Below are 15,047 nucleotides of genomic sequence, written 5' to 3'. Positions count from 1 at the left end.
AGACATAAAATATTATATCCTTTGTCACAAAGACAAAGGATTGAACTACTATTTCTGGCCAGTTGTTAGAAATAGGCAAAATAAAATCATCACACTTATGTGAATGATAACGATGAATGCAAAATGAAAATATTTTCTGGACATGTATTGAAGAGGTCCAATAATTGATGTCAAGAATAGTGGGAAACTTTGGCAGTTTCGTTCGTGTTCTCACTTCAATATGTAACTGAAACTTGACGGCATTTTTGTGCTCCAAGATCGAAACATAGAAATACTAAGAAACCAAAGAAATCGATCATTCCTTCGAACAAATAGGACTCATAACGATGCTTTGAATATGCTGTAACGAGAATTCACATCACAATTGGGTTATACATTTTAATTCATCGATCTCAAACTTACATCTTTATGTCATCGACGATTTTTCTGTATTTAACCTGCCGCTTTCAAACATGGCTAAAATATCTCAACCGTGTCATGTCTTCAGTTGCTCGTCCTTTCCAACAAGTAGTCGCATTTCTTGAAGGCTGTCTTCGACTTTCAACAGACTTTCACCTTTCCCAGACGAACAGCTCGGTCAAATAGGGTTATCGAAGTGAAAGACCCTACTTTTTCTTCTGATAACTTTCATATATCACATGAATTAATTATTAATTCATTCGTCAATTTGTTCAAACCATGATAAAAGGGATTAAATTCATTGATTGCATGAAAATATATGCAGGGCAAAGACAAAAGGAATTAAGCCTGGTTATAAGTTAACTAACGACATTGGTTAGTAAAGAAAGCAAAGCCTTTTCCCCAGAGGTTTGGAAAACAAAAGAATATTTCTTTGTTTCCTCAATGAAGAGTTTGCGAAATCAATGATTGTAAGGTTATGACGGCAGACAGAGCATGTCGTGTTGTGGTAAATTTTATCTAGTATGAACAAAAATTATCTCACCCAAAACCGCAATTCAATGCACCATAGCTAGGAGAGTTATCATTTTTCTCCCACCTGACCACCTTTATTCAACTTGTTACGTCAACAAATAAATTAGAAGGCATATCAAAAGCTTGTAATTTATTCACGTGGAATCACCCACATGTTATAGAAAAGCTTTGTCGTGCTCAATACTTATTATGAACATTGGAGCCCTGCTTATTGCAATAATATGACTTGCCATTGTAAAATGTAATGTAATAATTTAACGAGAGAATTTTATTGACAGAACTAAATGGTAGCAAGTGATTCATTTTAGCAATCCTAATAGGATGGGACAAAGGGAAAGAATGAGAGGTAAGTTCGTTTTCAAATAATTATCTTTAGCGATGTAACGATAGCAGGACTTTCAAATGCGGTAAATGTTTTGTGGGAAAAGCGCGATTGTTTCTTTTCCGTGGTTGTAATCCTTAAAATTACATTATTAACAGTAAAACTGAACAAATTGAAAGTTATCTTTTTCCTCTTATATTCCTTGTTCAACGAGTTCATTTCCTTGATCAAACCATGATGAAAATTTATCCAATCACATTTACATTAAAGTTTTTTAAACTTCAAGATTTCCCCACATTCATTTAGCTTAAATCCGCATGATAAACGAATGATATCTCTAATCAAAGATGATCACGCAGTCTCCGATTTTTTAGGAATGAAAATAGGTTTTACGTTAATTGGTTTATGTTTGGCGTAAGGTGAAGCCGGTGATCCAACAATTAACACGTGATTACCCTTTAACATAATCTCCACATGCTTTTATGAAATCCTCGAGCATCTAAGTCCCAGATTCGTAAACATCTCGCTATATTATTCCATGTTGTCCAGTCGTTAGCATGTTTCATTTCAATATAAAATATATATGTTTTATCAGATGTTTCTGGAACAAAGTCTTTCTCGTTCTTGCAAGGATTTTACTGTGATCCAACGGCTCTGCCAACCTGTAAAAACAGTAGATAGACATCTCTAACAATCAAATGACATAAATACGCACTATGATGATAATTAGATCACTGAATCACTAAGTAGAAATCTCCTTCATTGTCCTGTGAAAGAAAAATATTGTTGTCAATATTTTATAAAATCCTGCAAGACATACCCTACAAGCCGTTCAATCTCCTTCTCATAATTTTCTTTTTCAACAATCCAACATTAAACTTAACGTTAGGTTCAGTATTCAACGTATGTTTTTGAAATAGGATTCTTGAAAAATACATTCATATTCAGGCCAAAATGGTAGGTTCTTGAGATATCCGGAATGATACATTCGTCCCTTTGTTGCTGTCCATCCTCATCCACATATCCCAATCCCAAAAGAGATCAGGGTTGGCCATTTTGGCAAGTTCTTCTTTATAAAGTCGTCGTTTGAGCAACCTGTTAATGCAAGAGAAATAATAGATAGAATGAAGTTTATATCTATACATTTATAGTGCTGCGTGATGTCATTGTGGCGTGATGTCATTGCAGCGTGATATTATTGCTTTAGTGTGGTATGTATTTGTAGCATGACGTCACTGTTGCGTGATGTCATAGCGTAAACAAAATCATTTGTAGTAATAAAAATTCTCACCAGCCTAAACCAGGCATTGTTTCTACACGATATAACATTGCAGGATCATTACATGTGATCATAACCCTAAAATAGAAATACTTGTTTTGCAATTAAATCATTAATCACATAAATTAGTTTTTCAATGGATGTACCATTTCTAAGGTAAATTTCCTAAATTTCACTTTGTGATGTGCAAGGAAGGAAGCTCGATAAAGACAAACATAATGTAACCAATGAAAACTACAATAAGATAACAGATTCTTGTACGGAGATTTCCATTTTCCATTATAATGTGAAAAATATTTGAGATTTATTTAATTTACATTCTGCACTCTCGTCAGAGATAAACTGGACTCGACAAAAAGCAAAAGAATCAGAGACGTTCAAAACCACGTTAATAAAGTTGAAAACAATTAAAATTTTGTTGTGTAGCAAACACAAGCCAACAATAGAGTAAAAGACTAAAAGATGAAAAGAATGTTGTTAGCTTTGTTTATAACAAACCTGATCATTCCACGCCGATATACAGTACAGACTTTCATCTGTATCCATTAAAGGCAAAATTGATTAAAATAACTAAATATGTCCACAGATACGTCTAAATCTTCTTCCAAAATAATCATATACCGAGCATTGGGATAAGCATTAAACGTCTCTGTCAATGTTCGCTTGTAATGCTGGGAGGAAGAGAAAATACATTTAAAAAGTAATAAAAGGAACGAAAAAATTTTGATTACATCGTGTAAACACTCTCAAAGAAAAAGCCTTACCAACCTGTGATATTCTAGCGTTCTTACTGCTAATAGGAATATGCTGTACGACTTTACATCATATAGCCTTGCCACAGCAGCTGGTTCTTCAAAGAATCCATCAATACAGTAAATAACTCCTTCTTTGCTCCATGAGCTGACAACATTGACCGTAAGCCACGATAAAGATAATGTGGCCTGTTACTAGCAATCACAGCAACAGGAATGTCTTGAACTTTTCTAACTTCAACGGTGTTGTTTTAATTTCAATTGGAGCAGGATTATTACCTACAACATTTAAGAACATATTCTGTCAGTTCTTCATATCGTTCTAACATTAGCTGCAATAACAGTGATATCCTTATTTCTACAATTTTTTCCATGGAGTATTCTCAGAATATTTTCTCGAAGTTTTAATGCACAATGTGAATGGCAAAATTACTGAACACATCGCTGTACGTTCAATTAAATAAGAAATCTAATCCTACATGGATGTAACGAAAAGATACTTACAACTGCATACACTTCCATAGCCTTCAAACTTATCACAAACATTCTTCTTCGCTTTGATTCTTCACTGTCATCCCAAGCACATTGAGATTGTTTAGCAGGAACAAGAGGAACTGTACACGAGCAGTGACAGGCTCACCCCAGTTCGATATGTCTGCTGCGTGATGATGTTTCTCTGAGTATTTCTGGCCACGTTTGTGACGATAAATGACCAGCTATCCCGCCATTTTAGTTCATCGGCATAAACACTACCAAGACTTTTGAGCAAAAGCAATATCGGCGATCATGTAGACACAGTTCTCCACGTAAAAGGATTCTTTAAGAAACTCTTACAAGTGTCAAGGAATTATTAACTTGTAGCATTATTTTCCATCTGTTAAAATGTGACTTCAATACGATCGGAAATATACGTACTCGACTTAATGGTCATTGTTTGCCTCCATTTCTCTTCCATTTGACTTGGTGCAAGCAAAATGGTAGTTCAGTATAATGAGCGAATTTGCGCAAATTTAAGAAGAACTGACCGGCAAATACTTCATTGCTATCTTAAATTGGTTCATTTGAATTTTGTTTGTTGGATTGGTTTGACGGATTTCGACTGATGACAACTGAACAACATTAGTCAGAACTCACTGTCTGATTGTATGTTTCAGTTTTATAAGCATGCAAAACAAACTACAATCAATGGTTATGGAAATCTTTTACAATTCATATATTGACATGAATGAAGCTGTCAAACTGTGAATTTTCAAGAGGTGAAAAATTTATGGATAAATTGTAAATGCTTGGCGAACGATCTCGCGAGCGACATTTCAGTCATTGATGTTCAAAGAAGCCAACATTGTTTTGAGTTTTATCAGCAGAAATTTACATCCAAATCGTAAGTAAAGGACAAGTGAAGTGTATGCATGAATGTAATATATCAAAGTCAATTTATGCAGTATGTGATGCGATTTATGTCAATATGGCATATGGTAAGCAGATTGATGCTTCTAAAATTGTTGTTGCCGAAGGAGTTTTAGCTATAATTTCTTTAGTGCTTGGGGAATCGTGGCCGTTATATGGCAGCAAAATCCTACATTCCTGCAAATATATTTCAATGGACAAAAAATCTGTAGCCATAAGGCGCCATACTATTATTTACTTTATCATAAGCAAATGTTTGGGGCTTTTCAGTTTATGATCATTGATCATTCAATCATTGGACAGTTATACTACATATTGTTTAAGATTTGAGAAAACTAACATTGATTACATGAGAAGCTGTTTACTATAACCTGTGATTTTGAGTCTTCTGATCCATGAAGCTTTTATTTTGACAATTTGACTGGAATGGTATTAAACCTGAGTATTTCACATACCAAATGTTGTCCCATTATGCATATTGTCCCCTTTTCAAACTGAACACCTCATGTAGAGATGTAAGGTGTGTTAATCTATGGCTCATACCATTAAAATCCAAAGTTTGCCATAAAATCCAAGGGCTATTGATGTATGAAAAGCATTTTTTATAGAGTAAAATGTCTTCCTAATAATATGCAAATAAACCTTGAAATTTGGCAAAACAGCAAAAATATTTTCATGATCATATGTAATTTTTCTGATGATCATTATAATTTCTAAACTAAATTATTTCAGATCAAGCGAGCTTGATCATATCAAAAGATATTTATCATAACCAGTAAGCATGACACATGACAAATATAACATTCATGTAATTATATAATAAAGACATGTTGGTTACATTCTGTTTGTATTTGCAAATACAATGCTACTAGTGATTGCTATATAGCACACCTTGCATATACTTACAGAAGATAATAGTCTAGTGAAATGCCTAATAAACATTTATGACATTAAGCTGTCCTTAACTGCAAATTTTTACTCTGATAATTTTTGCTTAATCTTTGGCAGAAAAATTTTGGAGTTTTCTCAAAAAAGTGAATTTGCTGACACTGATGTGGAGATGGGTAAGGGTTACAATAAACTTGCATGGTTTGAAGTCTGAGCTTTTCTATATCTATGAACTTTCACTTGTAGTACCAAATTTCTAACAACTCGTTACATAGAGGTTTGAATGGGGTCTCTAGGGGTTTATGCCTGACAACTTGGTAGAAATTTTAAAGACTGTAAAATGTTTAAAGACGTTTATGACTGATGTTTGAAAAATCTAGATCCGCCACTGTCCAAACGCAGTTTAAAAAGAATTTATTGGTCTCCAATCCATGTGGGCTTGGTAGCTGAACAGGTTGAGCGGACTAGTATCCTGAAGATGCGAGTTCAAAGTTCGTCCATACATGTTTTTCATGTGCATATTTCCGTGTTAGGATTAATATATTATATGTATTCTCTAATGATGGCTTTGGAATAAAGGCGAAACACGGTGCCATCAGTAAAACTACTTTTGTGGCGAGAAATCTCGTCCATACACATTTTGGATGTAAATTTCTGCTGATAAAACTCAAAACAATGTTGGCTTTCTTTTGAACATCAATGACTGAAATGTCGCTCGCGAGATCGTCTTCGCCAAGCATTTACAATTTATCCATAAATTTTTCACCCTCTTGAAAAAATTCACAGTTTGGACAGCTTCATTCATGTCAATATATGAATTTGTAAAGATTTCATAAAATCCATCTGATTGTAGTTTAGTTTCTATCATGCTTATAAAATTATGAAACGATCAAACATTCAATTCAGACAGTGAGCTTGACTATGTTAGTTCAGTTGGCTATCAGTCGAAATCCGTCAAACCAATCACAATAAAACAAAAATTCAAATGAACCAATTGTAAGATAGCAATGAAGTATTTGCCGGTTGCCAGTCTCCTTAAATTTGCGCAAATTTGCTCATTATACTGAACTACCATTTTGCTTGCACCAAGTCAAATGGAAGAGAAATGGAGTGCAAACAATGACCATTAAGTCGAGTACGTATATTTCCGATCGTATTGAAGTCACATTTTAACAGATGGAAAAATAATGCTACAAGTTAATAATTCCTTGACACTTGTAAGAGTTTCTTAAAGAATCCTTTTACGTGGAGAACTGTGTCTTTACATGATCGCCGATATTGCTTTTGCTCACAAGTCTTGGTAGTGTTTATGCCGATGAACTAAAATGGCGGGATAGCTGGTCATTTATCGTCACAAAACGTGGCCAGAAATACTCAGAGAAACATCATCACGCGGCAGACATATCGAACTGGGGTGAGCCTGTCACTGCTCGTGTACAGTTCCTCTTGTTCCTGCTAAACAATCTCATTGTGCTTGGGATGACAGTGAAGAATTAAAGCGAAGAAGAATGTTTTGTGATAAGTTTGAAGGCTATGGAAGTGTATGCAGTTGTAAGTATCTTTTCGTTACATCCATGTAGGATTAGATTTCTTATTTAATTGAACGTACAGCGATGTGTTCAGTAATTTTGCCATTCACATTGTGCATTAAAACTTCGAGAAAATATTCTGAGAATACTCCATGGAAAAAATTGTAGAAATAAGGATATCACTGTTATTGCAGCTAATGTTAGAACGATATGAAGAACTGACAGAATATGTTCTTAAATGTTGTAGGTAATAATCCTGCTCCAATTGAAATTAAAACAACACCGTTGAAGTTAGAAAAAGTTCAAGACATTCCTGTTGCTGTGATTGCTAGTAACAGGCCACATTATCTTTATCGTGGCTTACGGTCAATGTTGTCAGCTCATGGAGCAAAGAAGGAGTTATTTACTGTATTTATTGATGGATTCTTTGAAGAACCAGCTGCTGTGGCAAGGCTATATGATGTAAAGTCGTACAGCATATTCCTATTAGCAGTAAGAACGCTAGAATATCACAGGTTGGTAAGGCTTTTTCTTTGAGAGTGTTTACACGATGTAATCAAAATTTTTCGTTCCTTTTATTACTTTTAAATGTATTTTCTTCCTCCCAGCATTACAAGCGAACATTGACAGAGACGTTTAATGCTTATCCCAATGCTCAGTATATGATTATTTTGGAAGAAGATTTAGACGTATCTGTGGACATATTTAGTTATTTTAATCAATTTTGCCTTTAATGGATACAGATGAAAGTCTGTACTGTATATTGGCTGGAATGATCAGGTTTGTTATAAACAAAAGCTAACAACATTCTTTTCATCTTTTAGTCTTTTACTCTATTGTTGGCTTGTGTTTGCTACACAACAAAATTTTAATTCGTTTTCAACTTTATTAACGTGGTTTTGAACGTCTCTGATTCTTTTGCTTTTTGTCGAGTCCAGTTTATCTCTGACGAGAGTGCAGAATGTAAATTAAATAAATCTCAAATATTTTTCACATTATAATGGAAATGGAAATCTCCGTACAAGAATCTGTTATCTTATTGTAGTTTCTTTGGTTACATTATGTTTGTCTTTATCGAGCTTCCTTCCTTGCACATCACAAAGTGAAATTTAGGAAATTTACCTTAGAAATGGTACATCCATTGAAAAACTAATTTATGTGATTAATGATTTAATTGCAAAACAAGTATTTCTATTTTTAGGGTTATGATCACATGTAATGATCCTGCAATGTTATATCGTAGAAACAATGCCTGGTTTAGGCTGGTGAGAATTTTATTACTACAAATGATTTTGTTTACGCTATGACATCACGCAACAGTGACGTCATGCTACAATGACATCACACTACAAGCACATCACGCTGCAATGACATCACGCTACAATGACCTCACGCTGCAATGACATCACGCCACAATGACATCACGCAGCACTATAAATGTATAGATAGTATAAACTTCATTCTATCTATTATTTCTCTTTGCATTAACAGGTTGCTCAAACGACGACTTTATAAAGAAGAACTTGAGCCAAATGGCCAACCCTGATCTCTTTTGGGATTGGGATATGTGGATGAGGATGGACAGCAACAAAGGGACGTGAATGTATCATTCCGGATATCTCAAGAACCTACCATTTTGGCGCCAAAGGCCTGAATATGAATGTATTTTTCAAGAATCCTATTTCAAAAACATACGTTGAATACTGAACCTAACGTTAAGTTTAATGTTGGATTGTTGAAAAAAGAAAATTATGAGAAGGAGATTGAACGGCTTGTAGGGTATGTCTTGCAGAATTTTATAAAATATTGACAACAATATTTTTCTTTTCACAGGACAATGAAGGAGATTTCTACTTAGTGATTCAGTGATCTAATTATCATCATATTTATGTCATTTGATTGTTAGAGATGTCTATCTACTGTTTTTTACAGGTTGGCAGAGCCGTTGGATCACAGTAAAAATCCTTGCAAGAACGAGAAAGTCTTTGTTCCAGAAACATCTGATAAAACATATATATTTTATATTGAAATGAAACATGCTAACGACTGGACAACATGGAATAATATAGCGAGATGTTTACGAATCTGGGACTTAGATGCTCGAGGATTTCATAAAAGCATGTGGAGATTATGGTTAAAGGGTAATCACGTGTTAATTGTTGGATCACCGGCTTCACCTTACGCCAAACATAAACCAATTAACGTAAAACCTATTTTCATTCCTAAAAAATCGGAGACTGCGTGATCATCTTTGATTAGAGATATCATTCGTTTATCATGCGGGATTTAAGCTAAATGAATGTGGGGAAATCTTGAAGTTTAAAAAACTTTAATGTAAATGTGATTGGATAAATTTTCATCATGGTTTGATCAAGGAAATGAACTCGTTGAACAAGGAATATAAGAGAGAAAAGATAACTTTCAATTTGTTCAGTTTTACTGTTAATAATGTAATTTTAAGGATTACAACCACGGAAAAGAAACAATCGCGCTTTTCCCACAAAACATTTACCGCATTTGAAAGTCCTGCTATCGTTACATCGCTAAAGATAATTATTTGAAAACGAACTTACCTCTCATTCTTTCCCTTTGTCCCATCCTATTAGGATTGCTAAAATGAATCACTTGCTACCATTTAGTTCTGTCAATAAAATTCTCTCGTTAAATTATTACATTACATTTTACAATGGCAAGTCATATTATTGCAATAAGCAGGGCTCCAATGTTCATAATAAGTATTGAGCACGACAAAGCTTTTCTATAACATGTGGGTGATTCCCACGTGAATAAATTACAAGCTTTTGATATGCCTTCTAATTTATTTGTTGACGTAACAAGTTGGTCAGGTGGGAGAAAAATGATAACTCTCCTAGCTATGGTGCATTGAATTGCGGTTTTGGGTGAGATAATTTTTTGTTCATACTAGATAAAATTTACCACAACACGACATGCTCTGTCTGCCGTCATAACCTTACAATCATTGATTTCGCAAACTCTTCATTGAGGAAACAAAAGAAATATTCTTTTGTTTTCTCCAAACCTCTGGGAAAAGGCTTTGCTTTCTTTTACTAACCAATGTCGTTAGTTAACTTATAACCAGGCTTAATTCCTTTTGTCTTTGCCCTGCATATATTTTCATGCAATCAATGAATTTAATCCCTTTTATCATGGTTTGAACAAATTGACGAATGAATTAATAATTAATTCATGTGATATATGAAAGTTATCAGAAGAAAAAGTAGGGTCTTTCACTTCGATAACCCTATTTGACCGAGCTGTTCGTCTGGGAAAGGTGAAAGTCTGTTGAAAGTCGAAGACAGCCTTCAAGAAATGCGACTACTTGTTGGAAAGGACGAGCAACTGAAGACATGACACGGTTGAGATATTTTAGCCATGTTTGAAAGCGGCAGGTTAAATACAGAAAAATCGTCGATGACATAAAGATGTAAGTTTGAGATCGATGAATTAAAATGTATAACCCAATTGTGATGTGAATTCTCGTTACAGCATATTCAAAGCATCGTTATGAGTCCTATTTGTTCGAAGGAATGATCGATTTCTTTGGTTTCTTAGTATTTCTATGTTTCGATCTTGGAGCACAAAAATGCCGTCAAGTTTCAGTTACATATTGAAGTGAGAACACGAACGAAACTGCCAAAAGTTTCCCACTATTCTTGACATCAATTATTGGACCTCTTCAATACATGTCCAGAAAATATTTTCATTTTTGCATTCATCGTTATCATTCACATAAGTGTGATGATTTTGCATTTTGCCTATTTCTAACAACTGGCCATTGTTAGAAATAGCAAGTTCAATCCTTTTGTCTTTGTGACAAAAGGATATAATATTTTATGTCTTCAAAGAGTTGTTCACTTAACATACATGTTCAGTCATGTACAGTGTCGAGCGTACGGACAGTGAAAGAACGCGAACTCTGGCAGTGGTATGTGCTAAACAATTGTTTGTTTCCATTAAACAAATAACTCCTTCTTCAGTCTTTTTTTAGGTACAAGAGATGAAGATGAGGAAGAAGATAGAGGAGTACGTTATTATTTTTCCTGTCCTTATCTTAACTTGTTTTTAGATTTTTCGTTTAGATGAGGATGAGGCTGATGAAAAGTAGAGGAGGATGCTGACGGAGAGACAAGAAGAATGCAGATGAAGAGACGAGGATGCAGATGAAGAGAAAAGGAGGATGCAGATGAAGAAACGAGGATGCAGCTAAAGAGAAAAGGAGGATGCAGATGAAGGGACGAGGAGGATGAAAATGAATGGACAAGGAGGATCAAGAACGGACAAGGAGGATCAAGAAGGATATAGAGAAGTATGTTATTTTTTTCCTGTCATAATCGTAACTTGATTTTTAGGTACTTCGTTTAGATGAGGAGGATGCTAATGCAGAAACGAGGAGGATGCAGATGAAGAGACGAATGGGATGAAGGAGGAGAAGGATGCAGATGAAGAGAGGAGGATACCGATGAAGAGAGGAGGATGCAGATGGAGGAGTATGCAGATGAAGAGACGAAGAGGATGCAGATGGAGAGAGGATGCAGATGGAGAGAGGATGCAGATGGAGAGAGGATGCAGATGAAGAGGAGAGGATACCGATGAAGAGACGACGAGGATGCAGATGAAGAGACGAGGAGGATGCAGATGAGAGACGAAAATTCAAGTGAATTATCTCGATTATATCATAGAATATGTATATTAATATTAGAGTAAATCATTTGATATTGCAACATGCGGGCAGAATGTTGCAAAATCTTTAAACTCGATAGTCTTTTATAAACCTTAGTGCCTTACCGTAATAATCAAACAACCTTTTGGATGAAATCGAAAAGAGTTGAGCAGAGAATATATTGCATGAGACATTCGTTAATTATCTTGTTTTTATCTAGGTATTTTTGAATTATATCGCATGTAATAAATCGTTTGACAATGTTACAGAACACTGCATGTGTTGTAACATTGAGGGGTGTTACAGCACAATGCAAGGTTCAAACGATAAGCTTTCCGCGAGTGTTATAATCTTCAAAGAGTTGTTCACTTAACATACATGTTCAATCATGTACAGTCATGGATATCGATGTTTTAGCATGATAGAACTATAACAATGTGAAAGCACGATCTCCATAATCACTTGCTATGATTTTCATTCAACAATTTTTGTTGCATTTATGTGGACATGTCGGGCTTACGGACAATGAAAAACACGAACCCTAACAGTGGTATGTGCTTACAATTGTTTGCTTCCATCAAACAAATAACTTCTTCAGTCTATTTTTAGGCACTAGAGACGATGATTAAGAAGAAGATATAAAGTATGTTATTTTTCTGTCATAATCTTAACTGATTTTAGATGTTTCGTTAAGATGAGGAGGATGCAGATGAAGATACAAGGAGGATGCAGATGGAGAGACAAGGAGGATGCAGATGGAAAGACGAGGAGGATGCAGATGAAGAGACGAGGAGGATTCAGATGAAGAGACGAGGAGGATTCAGATGAAGAGACAAGAAGGATGCAGATGGAAAAGACGAGGAGGATGCAGATGAAGAGACAAGAAGGATGCAGATGAAAGACGAGGAGGATACAGATGAGGAGACAGGAGGATGCAGATGGAAAGATGAGGAGGATGCAGATGAAGAGACAAGATCAGGTGATGAAAGACGAGGAGGATGCAGAAGAAGAGACAAGGAGGATGATGAAGAGACGAGGAGGATGCAGTGAAAGGAGAGGAGTGCAGGATGGAAGATCGAGTGGCAGAATGAAAGAAACAAAGGATGCGGAGAAAGGAGGGGTGGCGATGGAAAGGAGGAGGTGCAAATGGAAAGATCAAGGGCATGGAAAGATGAGGAGGATGGAAAGACGGAAGATGCGGATGGAAGATGGAGAAATGGATGGAAGAATCAAATGGCAGATGGAAGAAGAAGGATGAAATGGAGGATGGGGATGGATGGAAAGAAGGTGGATGGAAAGAATAAGGATGGAAAGATGGTCGCAGATGGAAAGACGGAGGATGCGAAGGAAGAGACTGGAAAGCAAGGAGAGATGGAAGATGCGTCATGGAAAGATGAAGAAGATGGATGGAGACGGATGGTCGTGCGATCGGAGGAAAGGAAAGATGGACAAAGAGGAGGATGAAGGATGGTGATGGAAAGATAAAGAACGAAGATGCGATGGAAAGACAAGAAGATGGCGGGAATGGAAAGATCCGGGAATCAGATGGAAAGGAGAAGGAATCAGATAAAGATGGAGATGTGGAGAGACAGGGGTGGATGGAAAAAGAATGGAGAAGAATTAGATCAGGATTCTGGAGGAGAGGAATGGAAAGACGGAAGCATCATGGAAGACGAATGGATCAGAGGATCAGAATGGAAAGACGGAAGGATAGCGAGATGATCGGAGGATGCAGATGGAAAGACGGGATGCAGATGGAGATGAGAAGAATAGATGCAGAGAAAGGGATGATGGAAAGCGATAAATGGATGGAATATGGAAGATGTGGGATGGAAGATGGAAGGAAAGGATGGAAAGATGGAGAATGGAAGATGGAAAGAAGATGGGATGGAAGATGGAAAGATGAAGGGCGATGGATGAGGATGGATGGAAGAGGAAAGATGAGGAGGAGGGAAGAGATGCAGATGGAAGATGGACGAGAAAGGATGCAGATGGAGAAGGAGAAAGATCAGGAAAGACAAGGATGGATGGAAAGATAGGAGGATGCAAAAAGACGAGAAGGATGCAGATGGAAAACGAGAAGATGCAGATGGAAAGACGAGATGGAAGACGAGAGATACAGATGGAAAGACGAGAAGGATGCAGATGGAAAGACAAGAAGATGCAGATGGAGAGACGAGAAGGATGCAATGGAGACGAGAAGGGAAGGAAAAAGGAAAGATGGGATGGAAAGAAGAGGAGGATGCAAAGAAGAGGAGGATGCAAATGGAAAGACGAGGAGGATGCAGATAGAAAGACAAGAAAGATGCAGATGGAAAGACGAGAAGGATGCACATGAAGAGACGAGAAGGATGCACATAAAGAAACGAGAAGGATGCACATGAAGAGACGAGGAATTTAAATCAATTACCTCAATTATATATTACAGAATTGTATATTCTGTAATATATAATTGAATAATTAATTCATTTGATATTGCAACACGCGGGCAGAGTGTTGCAAAATCTTTTATAAACCTTAGTGCCTTACCGAAATAATTAAACAACCTTTTGGATGAAATCGAAAAGAGTTGAGCAGAGAATATATTGCATGAGACATTCGTTAATTATCTTGTTTTTATCTAGGTATTTTTGAATTATATCGCATGTAATAAATCGTTTGACAATGTTACAGAACACTGCATGTGTTATAACATTGAGGGGTGTTATAACACAATGGACGGTTCAAACGATAAGCTTCTCGCGAGTCTTATAATCTTCAAAGAGTTGTTCACTTAACATACATGTTCAATCATGTACAGTCATGGATATCAATGTTTTAGCATGATAAAACTATTACAATGCGAAAGCACGATCTCCATAATCACTTGCCATGATATTGTTGTTGCATTTTTATAGACATGTCGAGCGTACGGACAGTGAAAGAACGCGAACTCTGGCAGTGGTGGGTGCTTACAATTGTTTGTTTCCATCAAACAAATAACTTCTTCTTCAGTCTTTTTTTAGGTACAAGAGATGAAGATCAAGAAGAAGATAGAGAGGAGTACGTTATTATTTTTTCCTGTCCTAATCTTGTTTTTAGATTTTTCGTTTAGATGAGGAGGAGGCTGATGAAAAGAAGAGGATGCTGACGGAGAGACGAGGAAGATGCTGACGGAGCTACGAGGAGGATGCTGATGGTCCTGCGAGGAGGATGCTGATGGTCCTGCGAGGAGGATGCTGATGGTCCTGCGAGGAGGATGCTGATGGCGCTACGA

The 15,047-nt window shown here is 36.2% G+C and overlaps 3 long non-coding RNA genes and 2 pseudogenes across 3 annotated transcripts; 3 read left to right on the top strand and 2 right to left on the bottom strand.

Moving 5' to 3' along the window:
- Nucleotides 1-124: 124 nt before the first annotated feature.
- LOC124459392 lies at nt 125-663 on the bottom strand. Its single transcript, XR_006953614.1, has 2 exons — nt 403-663; nt 125-340 (listed from the first exon to the last, which is right to left on the bottom strand). It is a non-coding gene; the product is annotated as an uncharacterized LOC124459392 (long non-coding RNA).
- A 517-nt stretch (nt 664-1,180) lies between these two features.
- Nucleotides 1,181-4,058, bottom strand: LOC124459369 (annotated as a pseudogene).
- A 2,807-nt stretch (nt 4,059-6,865) lies between these two features.
- On the top strand, nt 6,866-9,782 carry LOC124459368 (annotated as a pseudogene).
- A 512-nt stretch (nt 9,783-10,294) lies between these two features.
- On the top strand, nt 10,295-14,822 carry LOC124459399. Its single transcript, XR_006953624.1, has 4 exons — nt 10,295-10,555; nt 10,618-11,437; nt 14,689-14,734; nt 14,797-14,822. It is a non-coding gene; the product is annotated as an uncharacterized LOC124459399 (long non-coding RNA).
- Nucleotides 12,779-14,105, top strand: LOC124459401. Its single transcript, XR_006953627.1, has 2 exons — nt 12,779-12,837; nt 14,033-14,105. It is a non-coding gene; the product is annotated as an uncharacterized LOC124459401 (long non-coding RNA).
- Nucleotides 14,823-15,047: the final 225 nt, after the last annotated feature.

The sequence above is a fragment of the Xenia sp. Carnegie-2017 genome, unplaced genomic scaffold, assembly GCF_021976095.1.
Source record: "Xenia sp. Carnegie-2017 unplaced genomic scaffold, XeniaSp_v1 HiC_scaffold_9, whole genome shotgun sequence".
Classification (NCBI taxonomy): Eukaryota; Metazoa; Cnidaria; class Anthozoa; order Malacalcyonacea; family Xeniidae; genus Xenia; species Xenia sp. Carnegie-2017.
This window is presented reverse-complemented; position numbering and strand designations above follow the sequence as displayed.